We start from the raw sequence: 13014 nt of genomic DNA, 5'->3' as shown, positions 1-13014 counted from the left end.
ATAATCTGAATATTTTAAAAGTTTGAGAATGCAAATACATTTATCATCAAATTTTTTACGAGTTCAAAGTTTTTACTTGAAAATGTAAAACAAATGAAAGTTGGAATTTTATATGTGATTGAGTTTCGAATTTATTTTCAAGGGCATCATTGAAGGTAAACAAAAAGATTCATGATATGGAAATTTGAGTATTTTTCCCATGACTATTAAAATTTAAGAAAAAATGATAAACACTTCCGACATGCCAACTCCAGGCCTATCAAATAATACTTTTAACCTTTATCAAATTTGAAACATTTGTGTCGGTATTGACTTTTCATTGAATAGTAATATAAATGTTGTATGTGAAGCCTGTTATACAAAATTATGTTCAAGTGAAGTAAAACATTCACAAAATTGAACGGGTTAGCGTGTTAATTTTTATGTTGCCACTATAGAAAAGTCGAGAAACACCTCAAACTTATCAAAATATTTTTCATGGCATAGCTCAAACTGTTATTGTATGAAAAGTATTCTCCGGAAATGGTTCATAAGCAAAAAATTTTCAGTTATACATATATGATATTGAGAATAAAATTTTTAATAGATAGATCGTTCTCGGGTATGTTTTTTCCCTAACATTTTTTTTATTAAGTTCATTCTTTTTTTGAAAAATAATATTTTGTGATACAAATAAAATCAATTTGTGTACACATAGTATTGATACAAACATATATGTAATACATTTTTTCATATTCATTATGTATTGTTTTATTTGTAACTTTATTAGTTAGATCATCAAGCGTGTAACACGGACTCTAAAACTAATATTATTATATAGCAATTAACACGTTTGGTGCCGCTTAGTCCCGATTGCCCCCTTGACATATGTTTTTTTTAAGTTACAGTGTTGTAACAAACATAATAAAAACCGATCGAATTCGCGTAGACTCACAGCCCCAATGCTCGGAATCAACGAGCAAATGCTCGAGGATTGACCAGTGCCCGAGTCAACCGACGCCATCCCATTGGTCCACCTCGATTTTTATATATATATATATATTTCGTTTTTTAGCAATGGTATCATAACGAAAGTAATTGAAACCGACCGAACTCGTTTTATACATTCAGGGAAGAATGATGTAAAAAGTATTTTTTAAAGAAAAAGGAAAAAAAATATAGGTTCAGTTATGATACTTCATTAAAGATATTTTTATTGCCTAATATGAAATGACAAGGATATCTACCTATACTAATAAAAGAAAATAATTCTGACACATGGCATTCTGATATTAACTCTTACTATCAAATTTCTGCTAAAATCACTTCCCTTCTATTGATGGAAAAGAAAAAAAAACTTGGTTCTAAATATAGTATTGATTATAAACTCAACATACCGTATTAATTGGTCAATCTCCATTGATTGAATTATTAATGCCATAAATTATATTCTAAATATACTTAATATAAAAAGTTATTAATATAATAATTACGTGTCTAAATATATTTTCTTTAAAATTGGAATGTATATTTAAAAAAGTTTTTGTTTAAATAATACATTAATATTCAATTTTCGTGGCATCTTCATATTAAAGAAAACTATAATAATTTTTTTTAATTTTTTTTACAAATATTTAATCTTAAAAATCAAATTTTCCATTATTTATATTTATTATAAGACTATTGTGATAGTTGAACAATCGTGTGTGTATAAGGACAACATGAAAGTTATTCAAAAAAAACCTGTTGTCTTTTTTGTCTATGACAAGGTATGGAATGTATAACGTTTTTGTGAAAAATTTTAGCTACCTCCTTCACATCCAAAAACCTCATTATTTTAAATGTTGCTTTCAGTGACATTGCTTCATTATTGTATACTGATAGTAGAACAACTCATTTTCGATTTAAAATTCAAATATATTTGATGATATAAAACGACTATATTTATAATAAATTATTTTTACATAATATAAAGAGACTTAATTATTTTTTTTATTTATATTAAATTATTTATTTTAATTTATACATAAATTTATCCCGTGTAATACACGGGTTTCTAAAGCTAGTTGAATATATATGCATAATTGATTGGTGTTGCCTCGTGTTATAGGCTTCTTCAATGGTACCATTATGCTTGGTAGAAAATGTTACCTAATTAGTATTATCTTGGATTCTTGCCTTTCTAAGCAAAATGTACAAACTGTTTACATTTGTAACATTTAATTTTTGCTTTTATTAAGACAAACTTTTGATCTGGGCATATTGTTAGGCCATGGGGTCAGTGGCAGAGCCATGTTCATGACACCGGGTTCGGCCGAACCCGGTCCATTTTCGGTTTTATATATAACTTATAGGTACGATTTAACGAGCGAATCCATTCTTTTTCGGCGAACAAACCCAGTGTCACGAAATCTCTGGAAACATTTCACCGTTCGCCGGTGAAAAAACAAAAACTTGAATTTTAGAGAGAGACAACGATGTCGTTTTCTTAAGCTTTGAGTACATGCCATTTAATTTTAGGGCATCCATAGAAAAGAAGATGGTATGAGGATAACTCTTGTCAATTTATTTGCGCTCACAAAATACATGTCTAGACAAATATTTTATAATAATAAACGTATCACCATATTTTGTTTGATGGTCGTCATCATTGATCCATATTTAATTTTGTTAATTTTAACGGCTAAATTATTAGTATTAAAAAACTCTAATGCCTAGCAAGAAGCTTGAAACGGAGGAACGCACAACACCAAACTTCAATTTTTTTAAATGTACAATTACATAAACTTGACCAATCGAATTCCTCTCGTCGCCCCCTATTTTTATCCATAAGAATATACTCCTATAATTTTGATTTCCTCCATCATCATATTATAAAATAAATATTCAAACTACTCGTATGTGTATCAGTTATATAAACAATGCTTGCATTTTTTATATTGAAAATAAGTTCTTTCTGATAGTAATGGTCGAAGATTTTATGATTTGTTTTCGATACATGAAAACGCGTATTGAACAATTATAATTTGTAAACATTTTTATTTAATTTGACTTTATATTTTATTTTAATATTTATAATGTACTTTGGTTATGGTTGTTTATATTGCATTTTATTTATTAGGCAGAATGACGGACCCGGCCCATCCGGGTATACTCTAACTCTCAACATAAGTTAAGATGACATGACACTTTAAATATGCATTGAACCACTCCTTACTATTGTTAAGTGTGTTAAAAAGGTCCATGGATTATGTTTTTCACGGGTTAAAAGGAACAATATGTATTAATTACTAATTGATTTGTTATTTTAATTTTTGATTAAATGGGTTAAACCATTTCCTTTGGATGACACAGAGTGAAATCAGAGAAAAAAACGAATGATGTGAAACTAAGATGGGTTAGATTTTACCCTTTGAGAATACTCTTCAAGTCAATTAAATAAACTCTTCTTACCTTTAAATAGATAATTGCTTATTAATACTGGAGATCTGGATCTTCTAGATCATCATGATGACTATCGTCGCTTCTAGCAATGAATGCTTCATTACGATTATCCTTTCTTGAATAGCTGTAAGACTGTAAGAGGTAGCATCAAGATTACTAGAATATATAGTAGGGGTGACGAGTGCAGGTATTGCGGGAACATGTGATCCTGCTTTGGTTGAAGATCTAGGAACGTATTCATGTACCTATTTAGATTCGTTAAGAATCTTACTATTTTGGATCATCTCAGGTTCTCATGTTTTCAGCTTCCCAGTTCATCTTTATCAAGGAAAGATTCTTTAGTTTAGACGAGTCTTATACATCCTTTAGTGCGGTGGCAATGCACACATTATAAACTTTTCCAACATCTCTTTGTTTCCATAAGTTCTTCCAGCGATCTTTAGCTCACTTTTCAGCCAAGTGAACCTTTCAAACTAGTGTGACATTGATTCTCCCTGAATATGAGTTGATTTCTATTAGGATACAATAAAGAACTGATAATACAAACATAAATACAAAAGATAAGCACTAACAGTTGCTTTCTATTATATCTAAGGTATTTATCCATGGCTCGGAAGGGTTACTACTAATGAAAAGACAGGAGGTTGTTGCTAGTGACTTGCTACCCATGAAGAAGGTTCTTTCGAAAGCAATTGCGATCGATAAGTGTTCATGCTAAAGAACGTTTCTACCAACGGTAAGAGTCACACTTGAAAGTTTAAAGAGGTCAAGATCGAGATAAGGATGTTATTAGTTATTACAGCTTAATATTGGTCTGTATCTACTATATTGTAATTGTTATCAGGATAATTATAGCAATTTGTATATACAAAATTGAAACTAAATACGAGAGAACGGTAAATGGGAAGCTCATAAATATTATTTATATTCTTCTTTGATCAAGTTTAAATGATTTCCTGTTTTGTTTAATTATTTCTTCATTAACAAACAAATACAATAATTTAAAAGAAAATGCATAATCGATCCAACAGAGTCTGTAAACAACTAAAACCTTAATAGTTAATATGTTCTAGGATTGTTAGTTGTAGATCTGAGTATGTTCTAGGATCAGGTTCTTGTTCAATAACGTGCGTATTTCGGCCATGCAAATGCTAATTATAAATTTCTTGATACATATTTGAAGAAACACCTGTCGAACCCCGACAGATTACGAGTAACCTGAGGGTTAGATAGACGTTTCCCACGAGGGGTTAATTCCGGCAAGATGGTTCTTCCGATAACCTGCAAAACAGACACCGTGAGCTCGTCACTAAGAAAGGGGGGGGGGGTTCCTCCTTGTGACCACCCTCCGGCGTGAGAATCAGTCTATATTACTCTTTGAATATAAAAGTATATTAATAATACTAGAGCAGTTATCAGGTAAATTATATAAGATATTAGATGATGAAATGATATTACCATTTGATGTCTTTTATAGCCGGAGGTGGGTTTCCAAGGAGGTTTAGCCGGCCTATTACTCTGCCAACTGTGGCCTACGCACGTGCTCTGCTGGTAATTGGTGGATAGGTAGCGGCTGACAGTGACCAGGCGTGCTGTTCACTTTTCCTTTTCCACCAACTACAGGCTAGGCACGTGGTATGGCAGGAGTTGGTGAGCAGGCGGCGGCTAATGGTCACAGTGCTGTGGCGTGTTGCCATGCTGCTGTCAGTGAGCTGTCGTATCGTTGGTCAGATCTTTTGTCCATACCTCGTCAGGTATCACACAAAAGATCCTCCATTATTATACGGACTGGCTCATTTAGGCGGGAGTTTTCCCCCTCCCGCCTTTATGCGGGAATGTTCCCGGCTTTGCTCATTCCTTCTTCAGGTGACTACTGAATTATTACGAGTCTGAGCCTTATGCGTGTAGCCATGCTGCGCGGGTGGCCAGTCCCTAATGGCGGGTATCCGCACCTGCGGGAACAGGGGATACTTGGAAACCATAGGGAGGCATTTCCTGCGGGACCAGCTTGCGTACCGCATGTGAGGTCGTCACAACTCTGAGCGTGGTGGGTCCTGCAGGTTTGGTAGGTCGCGGCGCAGACGTCCCTATGGTGAAGTCTGCGGGTTCAACTGCGCAGACGTCCGTTTAATGAGTCTTGCGTGTTCAACTGCGCAGACGTCTCCTTTTTAAGGAAGTCTTGCGGGTCCTAACCGCCTCTGCTGGGACCTACCTCTTCAAGTCCCCCCAGTCCAATGTTCTTCTCATGAATGTTTAATAAAGTGAGGTGAACTTTTGGACTTAAGCAAGGGGTTTTTGAAAAGGGTTTAGTTTTATGGGTTTTCCGCGGGAAGTCTTACCCACGGGTTTCCCAATGTCACGCAGAATTTCCCAATGTTCTGCTTGATCTCTGGGATGATGCGGATAGGTCTGTAACCTCCCCGCAAGTCAGGAGCGTTTAGAACCTTTTGTGTAGATTCTCCATGAGGTCTTGGTGGTTTTGAACATAGTGATCAATCATGTTATAACCACCAATTCCATCCTGAAGTTTCAATCAATCTAGTTCTTGACGTTCCCGCTATGCGGGGATGTTAATCCCGTTTCTGCAAGCATGGCCCAGAAGATCCTTCTTGGTTTCAATTCCCATGGAGTGCTCGGTATGCGAAGGGTTTTGCCTTGACGCTGTACCCGCACTTCGTCTTATTAGTTACTTTACTCCCAAGGTATCCCTGGCGTTAAATCCCTGCAGGGCTAGGTGCGTGAAGGGTTTTGCCTTAACACTGTACCCGCACCTGACTTGTGGTTGCCGAGGTGTTCCTGGCGTTTAATCCCCTGCGGGTGCTAGGTATGTGAAGGGTTTTGCCTTAACACTGTACCCGCGCCCGACTTACAATTGGGTGCCGAGGTATGACTTTTTACGGGTGTTAGGTATGTGGAGGGTTTTGCCTTAACACTGTACCTGTGCCCGTTTTGTAGTTGGGTGGAATGCCAAGATTTTCTCGGCTTCACTTCCCTGCGGGTGCTAGGTATGTGAAGGGTTTTGCCTTAACACTGTACCCGCACCCGGCTTTATAATTGGGTTTTTCCGGTTTCCGTTCCCTGCGGGTGCTAGGTATGTGAAGGGTTTTGCCTTAACACTGTACCCGCACCCGACTTCATAGTTGGGTTTTTCCGGTTTCCGTTCCCTGCGGGTGCTAGGTTTGTGAAGGGTTTTGCCTTTACACTGTACCCGCACCCGACTTCATAGTTGGGTATTCTTGGCTTCTGTTCCCTGCGGGTGCTAGGTATGTGAAGGGTTTTGCCTTAACACTGTACCCGCAGCCGACTTACGGTCAACTGGATAGCCGGGGTAAGGGGTTTTTCCCGCTTACTTTTCGAATCTTTTTGAATATTTGAAATTTGAAAAGTTGGTGAAAGGATAAGAACAGTCGTCGTGCGACGGTTTCTTCTGACTGTGTCAGGACGTGCTGGAAGTTATGGCGACGTGACATTATATGGTCATTCCAGACGCTTTTTACGGCGCGTGGGCGCGATTTTTCTGGCGCGTGGCCGCTAAATTAAATTCACTCGTCCTTTCAACAGCTGTTGCCAGCTTGCCTGGTGCCACATGTCACGGTTTCATTGCACCTTCAATTTCTCTCTCCTCCGCATTAAATTCATCGCATTAATTGCGATCCCTATATAAAGGGGGAGAGGGTCCTTTGTAATTCACATCTTCACTTCTTCTCTTCATCTCTAAGGCGATTTCTGGTGAATACTCTCTTATTTAATTGAGCATTCCTCCGAAATCGTTTCTTCTTCCTCTGCAATATGTCTTCTCATGATGCTGAAGCTGTAGCCGACGATAGGAGTACTGCTGGCGAGTGCCAGTGTGCTCTACCTATCGATCTGTACCAGTATGTTGTCAGGAAATTCATGCTTGAGTCTCTTGAGCCTGAGTTTCCTGAACCTCAGCAGACTGTGTACGATGCCCCCAGTGGCAAGATCGGGGTATATGCTGCATTCTTTGTTTATGGGAATCTTAGGTTCCCATTGACAAAGTTTGTGTACCGTGTCCTGGAGAGGCACGGTGTGCACCTGACCGAGGTGCATCCGATGGCGATTGCCAAGATTCGGCACTTCGAGTGGGTGTGCCGAATTCTGGGCATTGAGCCCTATGTGGACCGCCTGATGACCTTCTATACTTGGAGGTGCATCCAGGGGTGGTACACCCTGACAACCCGGATCAAGGGTTTGAAGATTTGCGCGACCGAGCGCAGTCTCCGATCGTGGAAGCGGGAGTTCTTCTACATTTCTGCCCGCGCCATCCCCATTGCCATGAAGTTTAAGAAGGGGCAAGCGCTTCCGAGCCTTCACGCTTCCAACTACCAGGAGGCGGAATGGTTCGCGAAGATATCTCGGGTCCAGTCTCCGGTTTACCGGTTTCCGGAGTCCGGGATGGTGATGCTGGGGATGAGCCGGGTATGGAAGGAGGCGTCTCGGTTTCCCATCCTTCTCGAATACGGTTTGAATTCTATTCCTTATGGTATGTCTTGTCTTTCTTGCCGATATGAGTTTGTCTTCTAACTGTTTCTTTTCTTTCAGAGAGGAACGATTTGGAGTCGCTCCTGTACCCGCGGGAAGCTGACGGTCCCGTGCGGGTGGGTACTCGTGCTCTAGACGAGCACGAGTTGCCCATCTTAGAACAAACAGCGGATCGGTTTGTGGAGGTCTATCCGCTGGGCCACGAGATCCTGAGCCATCGGCGGCCAGGTAAGGCGTTATTCTCTCCTCCACCCCTCAATGCTGTACCCGCTGCTGGAATTCCTGACATCCTGTCTTCTTCTGAGGAATCCGCAGATGGTCCTCCGCTGGTGCGGAAGAAGAGGGCTGCCGGCGGGAAAGGGAAGGAGAAGGCGGCCCCCACAGCCGATCCAGTGGTCCTATCTGACACCGAGTCAGATAATGAAGAGGTGGCGGGGAACCCCGGTGGTGAGAAGACCACTGCTCCGGAGGTTACGACTGTTACCTCCGGAGAACCAATGACGACGACGGTGACCGGCATCAAGAGACCGGCTCCATCGGGTTCGTCCCCGCCCGTCCGTACGTTCAAGCTCAAGAGAACCCGTAAGTACAAACATCCTTCTTATCTTCGTAGATTTCACTTTCTAAATTTATTGAAACACTTATCTTCTTGTGCAGGCGTGGATGTTGACGCATTCCAGGGTGGAGCGCAGAGGAGTACCTCTCCGCCGATGACGGTAGGCTCGGTCAGCCTACCTGAGGCGACGACCCAGGCGGCTGCGCCTGCTTCCGCTGGATCAGTTGCTCACTCCTTTGAGCCGACTGTTCCAGCCGAGATGACGTCACCGCCGGTGGTAAGTGCGATTTTTACAGCATCTTTCACCGAGCCGGCGGTTACGATTGCTGCAGATTCTGCGGCGGCGACCGCGGCGGCGACCACGGCGGCCGCTACTATGCCTCCGCCACCGGCAACGACGGCCGGCCCATCAGGTACGCGCAGGGCTTCTCGCCAATCTTTGTCACCTTCCCATCTGCCCGACCTTTTGGATGGATTTCCCTTAGGTTCAGGCGATGGGTTCGGTGGCTATCGGCCTGTGATCGACCCTACAGGTGCGTAGGGTTCTTTTAGCCTTTATATTTTTTCTTCATCTTTTCCTAACTGCTTTGTTTCTTTTGCAGTGTCGGATTCCAATGAAGTGTATGTTCCGCGATGGAACATCCGCCGAGGAACAACCCTTCGTACCCCTGTGGAGTGCGTGGAATGGGCTCGCCACGCTGCTCCCCATGGTGCGTTGGGGGAAGCCATGGCTAGCTACCAGGAGGGTAGGCTAACCAATGAGCTTCGGGTTCTCCAGGCCCGGATGCAGCCACGCGTCGAGCTGCTTTGTCGTGAAAACGACAAGTTGAAAGCAGCTCGCGCCAAGGAAGTATCTCAAGCGCGGGCTCTTCGGGAGGAGAACCAACAGTTGGCCGCAGCTGCTGCGGAGAAGGAGAAGGCCTTCAAGGCCCTCGAGGTTGAGGTTCAAGCGCGACTCGAGGCCCGCTCCAAGGCTGCCCAAGCTGTTAACGAACAGCTTCGGCTGGCTAAGGAGACTGCGAGGAACGCAACCGAGAGGGCCACCAAGGCTGAAGCCGTTGCTGAGCCTTTACGCGTGGAGAACGAGGAGCTCAAGGCCAAATTAGAGGCTCTCCAACGTGCTCATGATGCCTTGGCGATGGAAGATGCCAAGAAGCTCCAGGAGATCCTGGACCAGAGGGGCGTGCTTGACCATACCGAGCGGAAGCTTAAGGGCGTCGAAGAGGCTGCCGCAAAAGAAGTGCTACTTGCCAACCTTAACAAAAGCGAAGCCGAACGCGCCTGCACCCAAGCTCAAGCCGCCCTCCAAGAAGCTCTGGTTGCCAAGGAGTGGCTTCTTCGAGAAGCGTTGTCTCAGGTATGTTTAGCTTTACGTCTTCACGCTTTCCTTTGTTCATAGAAAAGGTGTTTGACACTTGTATTTTCTTTGTAGGTTGTGCATCGGGTCTTCTCAGAGACTACTTACGATGATGCCATGAGCGCAGCCCTCAACGCTTCTCATGAGGATGGGGAAAAGGCCGGCTTCCTGCTTGGTCTAGGGTTCGTTGAGAAAGGCGTCCCGCCTTCCAACTTCCCTTTGTTCGATGCGGACACCGAAGCTGCATATGACCAAGCGGTGAACCAATATGCCGCCTTCCCGCATCCGGTGGTGGAGAAGGTGAAGGAAGTCGCTGCTGCTGATGATGGACTTGCTATCCTCAAGGCTTTCCTTGAACCGCCACGCTCCACTGATGGAGCGGGTCCAAGTGGAAGTGGTCCTGAAGCTTGATTCTGAAGATCCCTTCCCGCTGCTAGGATAGACTAGATTTTGTTTTGTAGGCGGGTAGTTACCCTGCCATTCTTTGTAATATATCTTTGTGAAATACAAATCTTTTTGTGGATAAGACTGTTATTTCCTTTGGGTTCATTGCTTTATAAACCTTATATGACTTGCATACTTAGTTTAAATTAGCGATTTCCTAAGTGTTTAGAATAAGTTAACCTTGAATGTGGTTGACAGTAGGTTGAGGTTTTGCTTCCCCCTTTGTGAGTGTGCGGATAGGGCCGGCACTTGCACTTGGTAGGATGGCTAAACTTTACCTATGTCTGACATGCGCATAGGTTTTTCCTTATCCTTTCAGAATGACTTTTAACCGTTCAACGCGCGGTTGTTAATGAGTTAGTGTTCAGCTTCCGCTACCAGGATTCATGCGGGTATACCGGCACTTTCACATAGTGGGATGGCTGAACTCTTCCCCTTTAACTGTCCTGCATGAAGGTCTTGTCATTCTGGGTTTATGCGGGTTTTGCCGCCTTCCCCACGCAACGATTCTTCACTTGATGCGGTGAATACCGGCATTAGTGTTCGAATCGACCGTTCAACGCGTGGTTGTTAATAGGTTAGTGTTCAGCTTCCTCTACCAGGGTTCATGCGGATATACCGGCACTTTCACATAGTGGGATGGCTGAACCTTTCCCCTTTAACTGACCTGCGTGAAGGTTCTGTCGTTTTTTGGGTTTGTGCGGGTTTTGCCGCCTTCCCCACGCAATGACTTCTTGATGCGATGACTACCGGCATTAGTGTTCGAATCGACCATTCAACGCGTGGTTGTTAATAGGTTAGTGTTCAGCTTCCTCTACCAGGATTCATGCGGATATACCGACACTTTCACATAGTGGGATGGCTGAACCTTTCCCCTTTAACTCACCTGCGTGAAGGTTTGATGCTTTTGGGTTTGTGCGGGTTTTGCCGCCTTCCCCACGCAACGATTCTTCACTTGATGCGGCGAATACCGGCATCTTCATGTGCAAAGTTCATAAAATACAAATATAAAATCATCAGCTTCAATTTGAAGGAGAATCGTTTCCATTAGAAGTGGCTCTAGGCCTTTTCTTTACAAATTTGGAATTGATCTACATAAACTGTGTAATTGAGCTCCCATTAGGCGTGGCTTGGATGGGAGCACCATCGAGCCGACATGTATCTTGTTCGGGATCTCGTTGTTTACGCAGTATGTAGTCTCTGTTGAAGCTGCGATTTTTATTCGTGCGTTTCCCCAGGTGGGGTTCACGCATCAACCTGCTTGACGCTCACTTCGCCACAAGGTGCGCGAGTGTCCCATCCTTAACAAATGCTTCGACCAAGTCCTTTACGTCTAAGCATTCTTCAGTGTTGTGGCCTTTGACTTTGTGAAAATCACAATACTTTCTCCGATCAGCGTTGTGGCGATGTGAGCGTCAAGCAGGCTGATGCGTGAACCCCACCCACGAATAAAAATCGCAGCTTCAAGAAACACCGTGAGCTCAAGAAACACCTGTCGAACCCCGACAGATTACGAGTAACCTGAGGGTTAGATAGACGTTTCCCACGAGGGGTTAATTCCGGCAAGATGGTTCTTCCGATAACCAGCAAAACAGACACCGTGAGCTCGTCACTAAGAAAGGGGGGGGGGGGTTCCTCCTTGTGACCACCCTCCGGCGTGAGAATCAGTCTATATTACTCTTTGAATATAAAAGTATATTAATAATACTAGAGCAGTTATTAGGTAAATTATATAAGATATTAGATGATGAAATGATATTACCATTTGATGTCTTTTATAGCCGGAGGTGGGTTTCCAAGGAGGTTTAGCCGGCCTATTACTCTGCCAACTGTGGCCTACGCACGTGCTCTGCTGGTAATTGGTGGATAGGTAGCGGCTGACAGTGACCAGGCGTGCTGTTCACTTTTCCTTTTCCACCAACTACAGGCTAGGCACGTGGTATGGCAGGAGTTGGTGAGCAGGCGGCGGCTAATGGTCACAGTGCTGTGGCGTGTTGCCATGCTGCTGTCAGTGAGCTGTCGTATCGTTGGTCAGATCTTTTGTCCATACCTCGTCAGGTATCACACAAAAGATCCTCCATTATTATACGGACTGGCTCATTTAGGCGGGAGTTTTCCCCCTCCCGCCTTTATGCGGGAATGTTCCCGGCTTTGCTCATTTCTTCTTCAGGTGACTACTGAATTATTACGAGTCTGAGCCTTATGCGTGTAGCCATGCTGCGCGGGTGGCCAGTCCCTAATGGCGGGTATCCGCACCTGCGGGAACAGGGGATACTTGGAAACCATAGGGAGGCATTTCCTGCGGGACCAGCTTGCGTACCGCATGTGAGGTCGTCACAACTCTGAGCGTGGTGGGTCCTGCAGGTTTGGTAGGTCGCGGCGCAGACGTCCCTATGGTGAAGTCTGCGGGTTCAACTGCGCAGACGTCCGTTTAATGAGTCTTGCGTGTTCAACTGCGCAGACGTCTCCTTTTTAAGGAAGTCTTGCGGGTCCTAACCGCCTCTGCTGGGACCTACCTCTTCAATATTAGTACGTAATATATAATAATCATAATAATAATAGCAATACTAATAATACGTTGATAATAATAATAATAATATATTAGTACATATTATTATTACGTACTAATAATAATAATAATATATTAGTACATAATATTATTATATAATAATAATACGTTGATACTCGTACGTATTTTCCATATTCATACTCACATCTGCCCACCCTCCAT

This window comes from Bidens hawaiensis, unplaced genomic scaffold (genome assembly GCF_021521415.1).
Source record: "Bidens hawaiensis isolate Kalapana, Puna unplaced genomic scaffold, B.hawaiensis_p1.1 tig00037131_1, whole genome shotgun sequence".
NCBI classification, from domain to species: Eukaryota; Viridiplantae; Streptophyta; class Magnoliopsida; order Asterales; family Asteraceae; genus Bidens; species Bidens hawaiensis.
The sequence above is the reverse complement of the archived record's forward strand: the minus strand, read 5'-3'. Positions refer to the sequence as shown.